The sequence below is a fragment of the Ranitomeya variabilis genome, chromosome 2 (assembly GCF_051348905.1).
Source record: "Ranitomeya variabilis isolate aRanVar5 chromosome 2, aRanVar5.hap1, whole genome shotgun sequence".
NCBI lineage: Eukaryota > Metazoa > Chordata > Amphibia > Anura > Dendrobatidae > Ranitomeya > Ranitomeya variabilis.
Window position 1 is genome coordinate 246087316 of NC_135233.1, and position 16626 is coordinate 246103941.

The 16626-nt window shown below is 40.6% G+C and overlaps 1 long non-coding RNA gene across 1 annotated transcript in view; it reads right to left on the reverse strand.

The window, feature by feature from the left end:
- LOC143809302 (uncharacterized) overlaps nt 1-16626 on the reverse strand; it is a 67565-nt gene that overhangs the window by 23876 nt on the left and 27063 nt on the right. The window contains exons 2-3 of the long non-coding RNA XR_013222204.1: nt 14324-14424; nt 8881-8934 (exon numbers count right to left, since the gene is read on the reverse strand). This is a non-coding gene — a long non-coding RNA (uncharacterized LOC143809302). The remainder of the gene's footprint in view (nt 1-8880; nt 8935-14323; nt 14425-16626) is intronic.

Consider the following 16626-nt stretch of genomic DNA (forward strand, 5'->3'; position numbering starts at 1 on the left):
CCCAATTCTCTTTGGGTATTAATTTCTTGAAACGCATCTCTTATGTAATGTTTGAAATCACTGACACTTTTTGGTTTTCGACTATAAACTTTGTCTTTGAGTATTCCCCAAAAGAAAAAATCCATTGGGGTCAAGTCTAGTGAATGTGCCGGCCAATAAAGATAATCTTCGAAATGTTTCATCAAGATACTCGCGGACTACTCTTGAATAATGTGGAGGGGCCCCATCTTGTTGGAAATAAAGGTCATTTGAATTAGGCTGTTGCTGTAACTGGGGAACAACTTGATTAATTAGAATTTTTAGATACTTATCTCCTGGGACTGTTCCATAAAAAAAAAAGGGCCAAAAACACCAAAACTTGAAATACCACCCAAAACATTGCCACCAGGCTCATTTAGTTGTTGCTCTAATGTTAAATGCATGTTCTCATTATACCAGTAAATACAATTATGCCTGTTAATATGGCCAGATAATCACTCCACATAATGTTCTCTAAAATTACTGGATTTTCTTCAATTTCGTTAAGCATAATCTCACTAAATTGCAGCCGCCTGTCTGGATCGTCCTCCAATAAACCATAAATTAGACGTGGACTATAAGCTTTCCACCCAATAGATTTCAGGATTCGCATGATGGAAGCTTGTGAAATTCCCAATTCTTAAGAGACTCTTCTGGTGGACTTTTTTGGACTCTGAACAAATGTTTCAGCAACAAGTTGTTTATTATTTTCTGTCCAGGCTGTTTTGGGTCGACCAGTTTTTGGAGCATTAAGGATTGAGCCAGTGGCATCGAATTTGTCACGAATGCGATAAATGGTTTCTTTGGGGCTTGAGTACCAAATGTTTCAACCAATTTGCTCTAACTGTTTCAGCAGTGGCGTAACTACAAAGTTATGGGCCCCGGTGCGAACTTCCAAATGGGGCCCCCCACCCCACAGCCCGCACAGTGGTATATCCAGCACAGTGGTATATACAGCACAGCCCGCACAGTGGTATATCCAGCACAGCCCGCACAGTGGTATATCCAGCACAGCCCGCACAGTGGTATATCCAGCAGAGCCCTCACAGTGGTATATACAGCAGAGCCCGCACAGTGGTATATCAAGCAGAGCCCTCACAGTGGTATATCAAGCACAGCCCGCACAGTGGTATATCCAGGACAGCCCGCACAGTGGTATATCCAGCACAGCCCGCACAGTGGTATATCCAGCACAGCCCGCACAGTGGTATATCCAGCACAGCCCGCACAGTGGTATATCCAGCAGAGCCCTCACAGTGGTATATACAGCAGAGCCCTCACAGTGGTATATCAAGCAGAGCCCTCACAGTGGTATATCAAGCACAGCCCGCACAGTGGTATATCCAGGACAGCCCGCACAGTGGTATATCCAGCACAGCCCGCACAGTGGTATATCCAGCACAGCCCGCACAGTGGTATATCCAGCACAGCCCGCACAGTGGTATATCCAGCACAGCCCGCACAGTGGTATATCCAGCATAGCCCGCACAGTGGTATATCCAGCACAGCCCGCACAGTGGTATATCCAGCACAGCCCGCACAGTGGTATATCCAGCACAGCCCGCACAGGGATATATACAGCACAGCCCGCACAGGGATATATACAGCACAGCCCGCACAGGGATATATACAGCACAGCCCGCACAGGGATATATACAGCACAGCCCGCACAGGGATATATACAGCACAGCCCGCACAGGGATATATACAGCAGAGCCTGCACAGGGGTATATACAGCACAGCTGGCACAGGGGTATATACAGCGGAGCCCGCACAGGGATATATACAGCAGAGCCCGCACATCTCATCTCCCCCCCGATAATGGCCCCACAGTCCAGTTAAAAAGAAAAAAAAAAAAAAACTCTCCTCACCTTTCCTTTTGCCCGCGCTGCTCCTGGCGGCTGAAGTCTGCCCAGGACACAGCAGGTGCGCGATGATATGACGTCATCGCGCACCCGCAGTGTACTGTCAGAGGCAGAGCGGGGAATGATGGGAGAGGGGGCGTCAGCAGACGCTCTCTCCTCCATCATTGCATTGAACTATACCGGTGTCATAGACGCCGGTATAGTTAAATGCGGCTGCGGCGGCGGCGGCACTGGGGGGGGCGGGGGGAACAGTGCAGCGGCCCACTACTGGCACCGGCTCTTCTGGCATTTGCCAGAAGTGCCCGATGGCCAGTCCGGCCCTGCGACTGACCTGCCAACCCGGGGCCCCTGACCTGCCAACCCGGGGCCCCTGACCTGCGGGGCCCGGTCGCAATGGCGACCGCTGCGACCGCGGTAGTTACGCCCCTGTGTTTCAGCATTTTGAGATTTCCAATACTCTTTTAAAATCCATATTCCTTGATCTGTATTTAAATTATTTGCCATTGTGGGTTATCTGAAAAGAAAACAGATTTGGGGGAGATTTATCTGTGAAAACTGGATCTGTGAAACTGACTCAGTCGCCCTTAGCAACCAATCAGATTCCACCTTTCATTTTCCAAAGAGTCTGTGAAGAATGAAAAGTGGAATCTGATTGGTCGCGAAGGGCAACTGAGTCAGTTTCACTTTGCACCATGTTTGATAAATCTCCCCCTTCATAACCCTATTACACATACTGTCCACCTACTTTTGGACCACCCTGTATAATGCTGGGTAGTAGAGGGACTTATGGGCTCCTCCGGCTCCAGGGCTGTGGTGCAACTGCTATCTCTGCCCCCTAATAACTATCCCCATCAGCAGGGATGGGTCACCATCCGGCACACCGCGAAAAAAATGCCCGGTGTGGCCACTCCATCAAGGTTTCAGCATTGAACATCCTCCGTATTGCAGTGCACTGGACAGACAATCAAGCAATCTCTATAACAATAACGTATATAGAAACTTAAACACTTTCCCAGAACGTATGGTAAATAAAATATATATATAAAAAACATACTTGTTACCACCACTTGTGCATAATTGATCAAACTAATAAAACACCAGACTATTTATCTCATACGGTGAGCGCCAAAAAAAAATAAAAAATGGCAGAATCGCTGTGTTTTCAGAACTTCGAAGTCCCAAAGATGTAATAAAAAGAGATCAGAAAGTCGTATGGACTCCGAAATGCAAACAAATACAACTCTGCAGAGCGTAAATAAACTAATATATGAAGGCAATGAGGAGGAAAAATTACAAGTAAAGAGGGGCCACTGGCACTTTGTCACCCAAGGGCCCACATAACGCTGGAGCCGGTCCGGTCCTTCAGTTCCCCTTTAAGTACTAGGTAGTAGTAATCTTAGCAGAGACTAAAAAGGAAAATGACTACTCACCTCTCCAGATTGGGGTGGGAGACCTCTCCATGATAGCACATGAGCCACATGTAGATGGGAACTCTGGCGCCCCCTGCAGGAATTCACTCCTAACTACAAACCTTGCAGACAGGAGGGAACATTTCCTGCTCCTGGCTCTGGTGTAATTTGCTAATGGCTGTTCACAGGGCGTATATAGGAGTATACAGGAGCAGGCATGTCGGGTCTATTGTCCTGTTTACACATTGCAGTTTAGTGGAGTTTATTTTAACTTCTTACTGACACAGCCATCCCTCATTTTTGTCACTTTCATTTTTCTTCTTCCAAGCTCCATAACCTTGTTTTTATCTACATAACTGTAGGATGACTTGTATTTTGCAGGACGCGTTGTGCTGAAAATGAAAAAAAAAAAACATTCCAAGTGAGAAGATATGGTGAAAAAAAATAATGCAAATCCGCCACTGTTTTTGGGGTCTCATTTTAACGACATTCATTGTGCAGTAAAAAAGACCTAGTAACACGATTTTACAAGACAGAATAATTACGGCAAGACCAAATTTATATTTTTTTTAACCTTTCAACTACCTTTTTTTTCATCACTTAAATAAAAAAAAAAAAACAACTAAAAACCTAGACATGTTTGGTATCTATGAACTTGTAATTACATGAGGAATCATAACGGCAGGTCCGTTTTAGCATTTAATGAACATGGTAAATAAAATTAAAAAGAAAACATTATGGAATTGCACTTTTTTTTACAATTTCCTGCGCTTGGAATTTTTTTCCCATTTTCTTCATGGGTGTACAAAGATGGCGGCAGCGGAAGCCTTCGGTAGGCTGCGATGGCAGCCCTTCATTAAACTGCGATCTTGTAAGAGGCGAAGGGGCACTCACTCACATAGTAACCATTTCTGATCTCGGACTGCGGTATCTAAATGGTTAAACGGCAGTGACTGTAGCCAATTCTGGTTGCTGTCAAAGGCAGGAGGTGGCTGTATTACACAGCCGGCAACCACTGCCACTTCTGACCCCACTCTATGTACGCACACCCGAATATACAGTATAAGTTATTACCTGACCCCTTTAAGTTGTGTGAGAACCTGGTCACCTTGTGCAATAGAAAAAAAATGGCGTAGTTGTCCATAGCAACCAAACAGGTCACTTCTTTCATTAGCCAAAGGGCCCCTCAGGAAAATCAGAGCTGGAGTCTTATTGGTTGCCATTGGCAACAGCTCCATTTCCCCCCTAACACCAGGCTTCATACATCGTCCCTGTATCTGGATGCAGTCTTTATAGGCCACGGTGCAGTTTTGGGGATTTAATAGAGATTTCCCAGATATGTTCTATAACAGGCAAAACCCCCAGTCAAACTGAGGGCAAAAGAATGCACCAAGAGTAAAAAAAAGTGTCTGCTTACTTCAAAGTCTGGCGCTACGCCTGTCAACAGGTTGTGTGTGGTATTACAGCTCCATTTACTTCAGCCCCTTTAATGAAAACCAGATTTATGCTACAACCCTTTTGGGACATTGACATTGGTTGTCACCGCCTGCTGATAATGACACAGAACAAGTTGACAAAGAAAGATGAAGAAATCAAAGAATTGGGGAGCTGTCACCAAAATGGCAATGTTAAAATTGCGCCACTCTTACCTAAGGGCTGTGTCTGGTATTGCAGCTTAGTCTATTCATTCTAAAGGAACCGAGCTGCAATAGATCTATCTTATGTATATTATATGTCCAAGATGGGAATACTAATGATATAGAGAACCAGGCGAAGGTAAACTCGGCACAGACAATGGCGACCCCTTAGTGCAGAGTCGTCAGGCCTAGGTGCACAGACCCCCTCCCCCACTCATCTGATATTCCTTGATACATAGCCAGGTGGTATCATGGAAGAAAGCCTGACGTGTATAGTATTCACGGCTGAGATCCGGCTGCCGCGAGGCATGGGATGAGCTGCCATACTGTCAGATATGATAATCGGCCCTGGCGTCCCGCTCTTGTGCTCAGACAGTCATTTTCCTGTCACAGAATAATAGGTATCCCAGTGAAGCAAAGTCACATTCAGGTTGTACTTGTGGTTCAAAATGACTGCTCTCTATAGAGGAATCGAGACGAGACCCTACAGAACAGAAAATGGGGTTTCAATCATGGGTGCAAGTACCAGGAAGAGTAACTAGCTGGGTGACAACCAATCTATAGCCGGCACCCGCGTCTATCTGCTGCGATCGGAGCTAGCTTCAATGGCAGCAAAATAACTCTTTAGATGCTGTGTCTTGTGACACTGGCATTTAAAAAGTTGGAAGTTTATGGTCTTTAGCAAGTGGGTGTGGCTCATAGGATCCTCGGGGGCGTGTCTTTAAGCTGAGCTTATTACCCTGTGAGCCAACCCCCCCTTGTAAAGACCATAAAAATTAGCACTCAATAAAATAGCCCATATCTCTGGAAACATATGGCAGATATAAAAAAAATATGGTATACTCAGGGGAATAAAATAAAAGTAAAAACAGGTAACTTAACTTAGTGACATGCCCTCTTTAAATAGAAAACTCCTGGTTAGCCATCGTGTTACAGACCCACAATGCACTGCAGACCCCCTGTATCTAAGAGTTACAGGTACACCTTCTTCTGAGCCGCAGATGTAGCAGGATTTAGTGTGCGCCTGTCACAAACTTTAATGATCATAAAATTTCTTCAGCCTCTTCTAATGCTCCATTTTAATTTGCATGTAGTAGCATTTCAGCGAGGGGAAAATGCTGATGTGCCGTTATGTTAATGCCTTTCTGCATGTTACATCTACTCATAAATCTGCAAAAAAGAAGATTTTAGTGCCAGCTCTCCCCAACGAAATAAATAAATAAACTTCACAACGGACGATTTCTTACCTTTTACTGGAGGTTATTTCGCATTTATATTCCAGTTACAATTAAAGTCCTATTGATAGATCTCTCCTATGTCTTAAGAAGAGGAGGGACGGACGGGGGCCCTCAAGTTCTGCTCGGCCAAGCCCAGGCATTCACTTACACAAACATGGACGACTTCCATTAACACCAGCTGGGAATTATTTAAAGGGTAACTAACTGTAAATATGATTTTCTTTGTATGGCTCTTTCATTTAATAATATTTATTTATAGGGTTCCAAGCTTGGTTGTTCTGTTACAGAGAGTCACATCCTCTTTCATACAGATTTTGATGATCAACCATCACTAGGGGGAGCAGACTTTGAATATAACAAAGCTGTATTCAGTAATGTGTTGAGCTCCCCCTTGTGGTGGCTGCAGTCAGACAGAATTTCAAGTGGATGGAGCACCTACTAATACTGTTCCCAAGGGTTCTTACCAAACCTTTAACTCTAATAAAAATGTAGTAGTTATTTGGCGTCACATATAATAAGCGGGGGAGGGGATGTGACAACCTTTCAGTTTCTCTTATAGAACAGAGTATAGTTTTCACTATTAAATGGTGGGGATGGTCAGTTTCACATGTCCAACATACACTATCCGAGTATAAATCCTTATGTATAGATCAGCCATAGGTCTCATGACCCAAACTCAACAGGCATATATAAGCTGTCGAGTTTGGGTCAAGAGCACCATGGCTGGTGTGGGCATCACAATCAGGCCAAGAACGTCAGACATGAGAATCTTGCCTTAATGTGTGATTTTCTGTTTTAACCTTTCATTCACCCAGGGTTATCACTTTTTGGCCATTACTATGGCTCAACAGAGAAAGATTGTTGAGAGCTCTTCTCATTCTTCTCGGGAATTAAGAATTATGGTTGGAGAAAAGCTGGATTAAATCACATCCTAATATTTAAGCTGGACACAAGAGATATCCACCCCTACCTTCTGTCTCTTCCCCACTATCCCATAGAATGTAAGTCCGCAAGGACAGGGTCCTCTCTCCCCTCTGTACCAGTGTGTCACTGTAAACCTGTTTACTGTAAATGATATCTATAACTCTGTATGTAACCCCTTTCTCATGTACAGCACCATGGAATTAATGGTGCTATATAAATAAATAATACTAATAATAATAATAATATCCTCTTATACCTTATTTGAGATAAAGCCAACATACAACTATCTGCAAGGTTTATTGTATTACCATCTACTAGAAATTTCGATAGGATCCTCCATATACATACACCATTATCTATGGTACACTGAGAGACAAGGATCAGGACAAGTCAACATAAACATGTTCCTCAAAATATATGACAACCTAGGGGCACAGAGCCATGGTGTACTGAACGTGAAGAAATCTATACCAGAGAGGGATGATAACGCTTGGGAGTCTAACAATGACAACAATTGGAAAACAGCAAAGGATGTTAGTGCAATTGGTCAACTAATGCCAAGAGGGTCTGTGTCATTAGTAGGTCCTAACATTTTGGAGTCTAGAACAATGGTTCATCGACAATTGAGAGATCTAAAATGATCATAAAATCAGATATGCCGAGAGTTCAGAACAATGACACTTGAGAGCTATAAAACATTGGTATAAAGAGACACTTGAGAGTTATAGAGGTATAAAGGGACACTAAAACAATAGCAAGAAGAGACACCTAGAACAATAGCTGAAACAGACATTGGAATTTAGAACAATAGCAAAAGGAGACACTTGTAAACCCAGAACAATAGCAAGAAGAGACACTTGGAAACCGAGAACAATAGCAAGAAGAGACACTTGGAAACCGAGAACAATAGCAAGAAGAGACACTTGGAAACCGAGAACAATAGCAAGAAGAGACACTTGGAAACTGAGAACAATAGCAAGACGAGACACATGGAGACCTAGAATAACAGCAAAAGGAGAGACTTGAAAATCCTACAACTATTATAACATGAAGAGACACTTGGGACACCTAAACTAATTGCAGAAGGAGATGCTTAAGAAACCTAGAACAATAGATGAAAGAGACACTTGACACACCTAGAAAAAAGCACAAATAAAAACTTTGGGGTTCTCGAACATTAGCAAAAAAGGAGACCTCTAGGTACTTATTTTTCAAACAATATGCAATTATTGACACCCTTAGAGCACCACATATGTACTTCTACTGAACTTTATATGGCTTTTTTATTGTTCTTCTATAGAGTATTTTTTTGATGGCACAATAATAAATTTGTAGTTCCCTCTCTATATAAGTAAACAGTTAGTTTTTCAAGGTTGTGGTTTAGGTTTTCTGGATTTTCTTGCAGAATTTGGTGCGTAAGTGTCTTGAGTTGCTTAGACAGTCAGCTATTCTCCATTCCTCTCCAGGTCAGTCCATTGGCTTTTTACAGCTTTCTCCTCCACAAAAAAACCTTCTACCACAAGTCTGGGATGTGGTTGCTGAAACTTATGGTGAGGAGAGGACTACTCTAGAAGCCAGTCCGACGCTAATAGTACTATGCAAATGAATGGTTCACCCTGTTGCCTCTGATTCCTATTCCGAGAGCTCCAATCGTCCTTTGTCACTGCTTTCTATTCATTTAGTAAATGACTTTGCTAATTACATTATTGGAACGCAAGGCCTAATGCCTAATTACAGAATTAATGGAGCATGGTAGATACAAAGTACATAGACTAGAAAGAACTTTTACCTTTCCTGCTATCTTTATTGGCTCTTCCACTGCAGTCACTCTAGATGCCACTAACTGAGGAAAAAAGGCAAATTATTACTCCACGGTCCCAAAATTCTCTTGCATTTCAAATCCAAAACAGTTTTAATAGGCAAATATTTAAGTCTGGAAACTCAAGAATTCAGAAATAGTGACAACATTAAGGCTGTAGCACGAAGTTAAGGGTTAAAGCAGATCTGTCAGGTCTCCAATCTGTGAACAGCATAGGACAGAGGAGGAGATGCTGAGCTTGGGGATATGTACTTTTCTATTATTTAAGTGAGAATTTTCCTGTAAAAATTACTGTCAGGTCTCAAAGAGAAAGCCTGAGAGTCCTACTTTCCCCGCCCACAGACAGTGATTAACAGCTGTTCTATTTACACAAGGGGAGGGACAAGAAGGACTCACAGGCTTCCTGTTTGAATTCTGGCAGCCGTTAAGTAGCTCTTTACATGAAAATATTAAATAAAATATTAGCAAACTATATATTCCTATATTCAGTGTCCTCTTCTCTATCCATTGCTGCTCTCAGATAAGATGTAGACAGATCCACTTTAAGAACTGTCAAGGAGAAGTGTAAAAGTGTTGAATAGTCGAACCCCATAGGACCTTTGAGACCTATTCTCTTTTAATTTATATGATGTGAAATGATGGACATGGAATCAGAACCCTAGAGATTAGATGTTTGGGAACTTACACCGTGTTCCAAATTATTAAGCAAATTAGATTTAAGCGTCATAAAGATTTAATTGTTTTGTTTTTCAAATAAACCCAAGATGGTATTGTGTCTCAGGGCTCAATGGTTCACTGAAATCAATCTTAAAAACATGTGAGAATTAGTTTTCCAGGTGATTCTAATTAAAGGAAAACTACTTAAAAATCATGTTCCACATTATTAAGCAGGCCACAGTTTTCAAGTAACATAGGAAAGAAAAAGGATCTCTCTGCTGCCGAAAAGCATCCAATAGTGCAATGCCTTGGTAAAGGGATGAAAACATTAGATATTTCCAGAAAACTTAAGCATGATCATCGTACTGTTAAGAGATTTGTGGCTGATTCCGAGCACAAACGTGTTCGTGCTGATAAAGGCATAATGAGGAAAGTTTCTGCCAGGCAAGTTCATCGGATTAAGAGAGAAGCTGCTAAAAAGCCATTACAAACCAGCAAACAGATATTTGAAGCTGCTGGCGCCTCTGGAGTCCCCCAAACCTCAAGGTGTAGGATCCTTCAAAGGCTTGCTGTGGTGCATAAACCTACTATTCAGCCTCCCCTAAACAGTGTTCACAAGAAGAAACGGTTGCAGTGGGCCCAGACATACTTGAAGACTAATTTTCAAACAGTCTTGTTTACTGATGAGTGTCGAGCAACCCTGGTTGGTCCAGATGGATGGAGTAGTGGATGGTTGGTGGATGGCCACCATGTCCCAACATGGCCGCAAAGTCATCAAGTAGGTGGAGGAGTCATGTTTTGTGCCGGAATCATGGGAAAACAGCTGGTAGGGCCCGTTAAGGTTCCGGAAGGTGTGAAAATGACCTCTGCAAAGTATATAGCGTTTCTGACAACTTTCTTCCATGGTATAAAAAGCAGAAACAAGCCTTCAGGAGCAAAATTATCTTCATGCATGACAATGCACCATCTCATGCTGCAAAGAATACCTCTGAGTCATTGGTTGCTATGGGCATAAAAGGAGATAAACTCATGGTGTAGCCACCATCTTCCCCTGACCTCATCCCTATAGAGAACCCATGGAGTATCATCAAGCAAAAGATCTATGAGGGTGGGAGGCAGTTCATATCAAAACAGCAGCTCTGGGAGGCTATTCTGACTTCATGCAAAGAAATACAAGCAGAAACGCTAAAAAAACTCACAAGTTCAATGGATGCAAGAATTGTGAAGGTGATATCAAAGAAGGTTCCTATGTTAACATGTAACTTGGCCTGTTAGGATGTTTTGGAGTTAAATAGCTTTTTTGTTCAGTCAATGTGACCTCCTAATGCTGCAAATTCCACAAATGAGCATTTTCAGTTATTTAAAACATATCAAATGTTTAGAAATTCTACTGTGCCTAATAATTTGGAACTGTGCATTTGAGTTTTTATTCATTTTGGAGATTGTACTGTTATCATTGGGAGGTTTCTTCAATAAAATTCGATGTATACTCTAATGGGTGATGACTTTTATTAGACTGTCATTTGCACCGACCATTTAGGAAAATCCGAGAAAAATATCTTTGCATAATAATTTGGAACATGGTGTATTGTTATCACTGGCCATGCTTGCCAACTCAAGGATGCCTTCTAGAAGGATGTTGTTTGTGTTTCCCTAGAGCCATGTCCCCTTTTCAGGCCATATCTGTTGTATGTGCACAATTTTTCATAAATGTATGTTGGATACTGGATCTCAATTATCAGACAGACCATCAAGGTGCAATGCACAAGAAACTTTCATAAATCATTGACTTTTGGGAGGTTCAATGACCCCAAGAAATTTGCCAACTCCTCCTGGATTTCAGCAGGCCTCCATTTTGATCAGGGAGCCTGCCAGACCTTCCAAAGTGGTCATGTATTAACTGAGCTTACATTCGAATGAATAGCCATCTGTGGAATGCATGTGCAAGGAGGTGACGGAGGCCGTCATATGCTTCCCTCTCTTTGGACATTGTTCACATTTAAGCATGCGGTTCCAGAGAGTTTATAAGTGTTAATGTATCTACATACTGCAATGTGAATGAATTTGATATGTGTTGTGTGTAAGATTAGGGTTAGCATAGGACAATAGGGGTACTATATTAGTGGGGCACACTAGTGATAGGGAAGAAGAGTCTTAGAGTAGATATACAGTGGGTACGTAAAGTATTCAGACCCCTTTAAATTTTTCACTCTGTTTCATTGCATCCATTTGCTAAATTCAAAAAAGCTCATTTTCTTCTCATTAATGTACACTCTGCACCCCATCTTGACTGAAAAAAAAACAGAAATGTAGTAATTTTTCCAAATTTATTAAGAATTAAAAACTGAAATATCACATGGTGATAAGTATTCAGACCCTTTGCTCAGTATTGAATTGAAGCACCTTTTGAGCTAGTACAGCCATGAGTCTTCTTGAGAATGATGCAACAAGTTTTTCACACCTGGATTTGAGGATCCTCTGCCATTCTTCCTTGCAGATCCTCTACAATTCCGTCAGGTAGACAGCATTTTCAGGTCTCTCCAGATATGCTCAATTGGGTTCAGGTCAGGGCTCTGGCTGGGCCAGTCAAGAATGGTCATAGTTGTTCTGAAGCCACTCCTTTGTTATTTTAGCTGTGTGCTTAGGGTCATTGTCTTGTTGGAAAGTGAACCTTCGGCCAAGTCTGAGGTCCAGAGCACTCTGGAAGAGGTTTTCATCCAGGATATCTCTGTACTTGGCCGCATTCATGTTTCATTCAATCGCAACCAGTCGTCCTGTCCCTGCAGCTGAAAAAGAACCCCATGGCATGATGCTGCCGCCACCACCATGTTTCACTGTTGGGATTTTATTGGCCTGGTTTTCTCCACACATGCCGCTTAGAATTATGACCAAAAAGGTCTTCGTCTCATCAGACCAGAGAATCTTATTTCTCATAGTCTGGGAGTCCTTCATGTGTTTTTTTAGCGAACTCTATGCAGGCTATCATATGTCTTGCACTGAGGAAAGGCTTCCATTGGGTCACTCTGCCATAAAGGCCCGACTGGTGGAGGGCTGCAGTAAAAATTGACTTTGTGGAACTTTCTCCCATCTCCCTACTGCATCTCTGGAGCTCAGCCACAGTGATCTTGGGGTTCTTCTTTACCTCTGTCACCATGGCTCTTCTCCCATGACTGCTCAGTTTGGCTGGACGGCCAGGTCTAGGAAGACTTCTGTTGGTCCAAAACTTCTTCCATTTAAGGATTATGGAGGCCACTCCGCTCTTAAGAACCTTGAGTACTGCAGAAGTTCTGGTATAACCTTGGCCAGATCTGTGCCTTGCCACAATTCTGTCTCTGAGCTCCTTGGCCAGTTCCTTTGACCTCATGATTCTCATTTGGTCTGAAATGCACTGTGAGCTGTGAGGTCTTATATAGACAGGTGTGTGCCTTTCCAAATCAGGTCCTATCAGTTTAATTAAACACAGCTGGACTCCAATGAAGGAGTAGAACCATCTCAAGGAGGATCACAAGGAAATGGACAGCATGTGAGTTAAATATGAGTGTCTGAGCAAAGGGTCTGAATACTTATGACCATGCGATATTTCAGTTTTTCTTTTTTAACAAACTTGCAAAAATCTCTACCTTTCTGGGGTTTTTTTCAGTCAAGATGGGGTGCAGAGTGTACATTAATGAGAAAAAAAACCTTTTTTTAATTTACCAAATGGCTGCAATGAAACAAAGCGTGAAAAATTTAAATGGTATCTGAATACTTTCCGTACCCACTGTAGCTAGTATAAGGGTTTTCCAGACTGGGAGGAGTCACAGAGTAGTGCAGTACAGAGCAGTGGAATATAGGGACGTGACTTCTTGGTTAGAAAGCAGAGCAGACAGCCATGCCCTGGGCAAGGTGATGCAGCAGTGATTAAGGACAGTCTGATAGCCATGGGGATAAGGTTGCTTCGACAGGAAGGGGCCCCAAGCTGCCGGACGTGCAGCCGGACACCTGGTTAAATGGTAACCATTACTGAGAGGAATCGGGGCCTACGGCCGGGACAAGGTGAAGCTGAGACGGCGAATCTTTCATCTCTTCCTTTGAAGCCTGACAAGGGGAATGGGAGTAAGCTGGTGGACCTAAAGGCATGGTCGGGACAGAGATTGTCCAGCTGGGCAGGGATTGCCAAAAGCGAGGCAGGGATTGCCAGAAGCGATGCAGGGATTGCTAGAAGTGAGGCAGGGATTGCCAGGAAGAACAGAGGTTACCGGGAAGGCAGGGAAAGCCTCAGAAATGTCACTCTATATACACTGTGCCCCATCTGTACTGAAAACCTTACTGTTAAGTAAAGTTAACTTGCTAAGAATGGACATTGTCTCCGGTGATGTTTGTGATGCCCATGGAGCTGAAGATAGGATGATAGGAGCAGAAGGGACCCCGGTGATTAATGTGAGTGTTCTGTTGCGCACATTACACATACAGCAGAAGAGACACTATGATTTATTTGTGGGGCGCCAGGGTGTGGGAACACTACAGCACCTCGTCACGACTACCACCCTGGCCGCCTTATACATGGATACACCAGGTCTGTTGGAGCAGATTACTGGTACTTAAGCGGGATCTGGAGTCTTAATACAGCATATGAACAGGGTCTTATATAATGAAACAACCTTTTGAGAGCATCATCTTTTTTGGGGATTTTTTAGGTTCTCCTTGAATTTATACTTTAAGTGTCATATAACTCCATAAAATTCTTTTATACCTATCAAAAATATAAAAACCTTACCTTCTGATGGCTTATCAAGTTCTCCGGAAAACGTGTTGCTCTGTAATATCTCCACTTAGGTGGTTCGTTCTTTTCCCCAGACTTTTTCTTCTTCATGACAACTAACCAAAATGAAATTTAATTTTTATCCCTTCCATAGAATTTTTTCTTGTTTTATTTTCTCGGATTCGGGGTGATCAGCGATTACACAGCATTTTAATAGCAAATTGTTTTTACTTAGAACACAAAAATAAAATGGCAAACTTACAAAACTAAGATCAATAGAAATAGAAATTTATAATTCAAGACTGGAATTCTGAAGACGAAATATTCAAATCATTATAGAAAAAAAAACAAAGCCCTCAGACTAGAATGCAAAATATAGTGTAAATATCGGCATAAAACAACACAAAGTACGCAAAAGGAATTGGTTGCGTAAGAACTGACGTTTATTGTTTGTTTGTTTTTTATTATTAAATCAGTTTTTCATTTTTTGCAGCAATTGAAAAATATTATTTATATACAAAACTGTATTTTTTGCATCATTTGAAAAAACTCACCGATTTGAATGTGATTGTTTTTCTAAATAAAAAAAATATATATTTTTGTAATAAAAAAGTTTTGTAAAAGGTAAAAAATAAATATAAAAATAATAATAGTTTTATAACATATAAAAAGGTTGAAGCAGTTTTATAAAAGTAAAAAACATAAAAATGAATATCTGTGCAATATAAAATAAGTGTTGAAAATATCTTATAAAACCCCCACAATATGAAAAATAAATTTTTTTTGTAATAAAAAAATAAAAAAAGTTGAAAATGTGTTGTAAAAGGTAAAATAAATATATTTTTTATATAAAAAAGGTTGAAAATGTTTTCTAAAAGTGAAAACAAAATGTGAAAATAATATTTGTAATAAAAAGGGTTGAAAATGTTTTATAAAAAGTAAAAACTAAATAAAAACATATTTTGTAATAAAAAATAAAAGGCTAGAAAAGGTTATCTAAAAGTGAAAAAAATAAAGTAATGATATCTGTAATGAAAAAAATAAATAAAAAGGTAGAAAAGGTTTGCTAAAAGTGAAAAAAAAATGATATCTGAAATAAGAAAAAGGTTGAAAATGTTTTAGAAAAGTAAAATATATATGGTATATATTTTGTAATAAAAAATTAAGAGGTTAAAAAAAGTTTCTACAATTTTTTTTTTTTTTTAATATAAATTAAATGTAACGTGATCCAACAGGTTAGACCTCATTTTTATATTTTTTTGCTTTACGCATTGCCTTTTATCCACTTTTTCTTTGGAGATTTCCAACTATGCGCCGGTGAGAAGTTTCTTTCAATGCTTTCCTACCTGCATACAATTTGCACAATTTCTTTTGTGACAGCAGTACTGTACTCCCCACATACTAAATGCTGGGAAATGCTCATCTGTCTTTATTATTGTGACATTTGCTTCTATCTTCTCCAGTGGAAAAAGTTAGATGCGGGATGTTGAGAAAAAACACAGGAAAAAAATAAATTGTATTTTCTGCTTTTAGTAGTCTTGGATCAGGAATGAATTATGTATGAAGCCGTGAGTTAATTCTGTCTTATTGGTGGCTTTCAAAACACACTGGTTAATTACAGAACTAAACACACTTGTCAGGATGTTGTCTAAAACATATTCTAATTCTCGTGGAAGGGAAAATAGTATTTAAATTGTATTTATTTATATATTTTTTTTTAATTTTTTTTTCATTCACCGGAGCATAATCTTAAGGGTATGTTCACACAGAACTTTTCTGCAGCTATTTTTTTCTGCACAAAATAGAAACAAACTAAAAACCCCATTGAATATAGACAGGATAATCACTGTGTTCTTTAATGCCTTTTTCATAAATTCAATTGAATGTTTAACAAAAATATCACAAAAACGCTAAAATAATTCACATATTGTAATTTAAAAAATGCAAGGGAAAAAAGTGAATAAGATTTTAGAAATCTAACTTATTTTGCTGCTTCTGTAAAAAGCGACACAAAAAAATGCTGTGTGTGAGCAAGCTGTAGATATTTTTTACTTAGGAATTTTTTTTTTAACGGTAGGCTTGACTACTTTTTTCAAAGTATCATCAAAGTATATGCGGATATTTCGTGTCTCATTACTAAGATCTGCAGCAATCAGCTGTAATATGTAAGGTGAATTCAGCCGCAAGTTTTCAATTTCCCTATAGTGCCCTGACAGGTGACCTAAGGCATTACACAATTTCCATTTTAAGGGTTCTTCCCACACTTATAAACGGGTATTGTTGGATAGTGCTTGTAAATACAAACAATTTTGCAATTT